Raw genomic sequence first — 2,500 nt, 5'->3', positions numbered from 1 at the left:
GCGACGAGTAGGAGGGCCGCAGCGGTGTGCGTTGAAGGTGTCGGGCGTGAGCCCGCCTGGAGCCGCCGCTGGTGCAGATCTTGGTGGTAGTAGCAAATACTCAAGTGAGAACCTTGAGGACTGAAGTGGAGAAGGGTTCCATGTGAACAGCAGTTGAACATGGGTCAGTCGGTCCTTAGGGAAAGGAGAAATCCTTTCAGAAGCGGGCGCGTTTGTGCAGCTCAGTCTGTGATACGGAGACGCCCCGCTGCAACCAAAAGGGAATCGGGTTAACAGTCCCGAACCCGGCTACGGAGATCGGCTCTTCGGAGCCCAGTGCGGCAACGCAAACCAGCTCGGAGACGCCGATGGGAGCCCCGGGAAGAGTTTTCTTTTCTCTGTAAGGAGATCGAGTCCCTGGAATGGGTTCACCCCGAGATAGGGACGGTGGCTCCGTAGAGCAGTGCGGCTCTTGCGCTGTCCGGTGCGCTCCTGTCGGCCCTTGAAAATCCGAGTGAGGGAGTGTGATTTTCGTGCCGGACCGTACCCACATCCGCAGCAGGTCTCCAAGGTGAACAGCCTCTAGTCGATAGACCAATGTAGGTAAGGGAAGTCGGCAAAACGGATCCGTAACCTTGGGAAAAGGATTGGCTCTGAGGGCTGAGCCGGTCGGGCTGGGGTCCAGAAGCAGGAACGGCACTGCACCGGGACTGGGCGAGGCTCGCCGCCGTAAAAAGCGGTGCGGCCGAGCCCGGACCAGCGTCGGGACCTTCCTGTGGAAAGCCACAGCTGTGCATTTTCCGTGGGCTTCGCGCCTGAGGTTCTTGCTTCGGCCGGCAGAAAACAGCCAACTCAGAACTGGCACGGACCGGGGGAATCCGACTGTCTAATTAAAACAAAGCATTGCGAGGGCCGTTGATCGGTGCTGACGCAATGTGATTTCTGCCCAGTGCTCTGAATGTCAAAGTGAAGAAATTCAAAAAAGCGCGGGTAAACGGCGGGAGTAACTATGACTCTCTTGTGGCTTCATACGCTGATTCAGGGGAGCCAGTTCTTGGTGCAACCCCTGCGGTCCCCTCCGGTCAACCAGCTCCCCTTGGCACTGATGCGGCGAATGCGCGCGATTCTGCTGACAGTGTCCATGTGGGGTCAGTCTGGATGTCTACGGGGGTAGGACCTAGGGTCAGGAGGAAGTTCGTACTTCCACCCGACTTACGTTCGTCCGATGACGAGGACGAGGGAGGTGAACCTGTGTTCTGCGGGTCGCCCCCCGGAGAAATCACTCAAAGGAGCAGCATGCCAAAGCGTTCGGGCAACAAGCCCACAGAGGAAGGTTCTGAGAACGGAGCAGCTACCGGCTGTTCCGAAAATGCCGCCCCGGCTGACGCGAATATGACAGGCCACATATCAACCATGACAACGACATTCCAATGTCCAGAATGTACTGCAACCTTTGGTAGCAAGATTGGCCTGAGCCAGCATCGCCGGCATCGGCATTTTGAAGAATACAACGAAGATGTGAATCTGGCCAGACTCAAGCCCAGATGGAAAAAGGAGGAGGAGTACCTGATGGCAACTAAGGAGGTTGAATTAAGATCCCAGAAGGTCCGGGACATCAATGCACAGCTACTAAGAGCGTTTCCGCACCGCACGCTGCACAGCATTAAATCGCACAGAAGGCAGGAAGGTTACAAGAGGCTGGTGGAAGACCTACAGAACAGACTCTACCCAAGAAGCACTCAGGAGGTGCTAGCCGACATTGGGGAGCAAGCTGTTGAGGACGCCTCCCTGGTCATCCCCGAGGTAAATCACCGTGAGGTGATTGAGGCTGAGCTAAGAGGTCTAACAACAAAACCTCCGCCAAGAGCGTACCAAGCATACAAGCTATGGGAGCTTGCAAAGAGATTCCTCGACAGGGAGGATATAACGATAGCTCTTAATGCCTACCTAAGGGAGGTGTTCGCTTCGGACTTGCGTCCGCATGGTCGCCAACCTCTTCCACCTGTTCAAGAAAGTCGCAGGAAGAAAAAGAAGCGGGAATACGCCTTGACACAACAACTCTTCAGACGGAACAGGACACAGTGTGCAAGACAGATTCTGGATGGAGAGGCGGACTCCAAGGTGGAGGATCCCCAAGCTTTTCTAGAAGAATGGAGAGAGATCATGGAGAAAGTGGTGCCTTCATCAGTGTCTCCTGCTATCGAACGCCCGCACAAGGTTATCGATCCTGTGTTCCTTATCACAGAAATGGACATTAAGGCGGCAATGCCCTCATCAAGCTCGGCAGCCGGACCTGATGGCTTTGCGGCGAGGGAACTGCGGAAGGTTCCGCCAGTAATACTCCAGGTTCTACTTAACTTGCTCCTGCTGCTGAAGCGACTTCCACTCTTTCTCACCCAAGCACGAACGATCTTCATTCCCAAAGTTCCTGGTGCTTCAACAGCCTCGCAACACCGCCCAATCTCAATATCTCATGTGCTCCTTAGACTGCTTCATAAGATATATTTCCGAAGGCTGCTTG

At 55.0% G+C, this 2,500-nt stretch overlaps 1 pseudogene; it reads left to right on the top strand.

Moving 5' to 3' along the window:
• LOC142791171 (large subunit ribosomal RNA) overlaps window positions 1-2,500 on the top strand; it is a 7,518-nt pseudogene that overhangs the window by 1,722 nt on the left and 3,296 nt on the right.

Source organism: Rhipicephalus microplus, unplaced genomic scaffold (assembly GCF_043290135.1).
Source record: "Rhipicephalus microplus isolate Deutch F79 unplaced genomic scaffold, USDA_Rmic scaffold_151, whole genome shotgun sequence".
NCBI lineage: Eukaryota > Metazoa > Arthropoda > Arachnida > Ixodida > Ixodidae > Rhipicephalus > Rhipicephalus microplus.
Note: the sequence above shows the minus strand (reverse complement) of the source record. Positions and strands in the feature narration are given on the sequence as shown.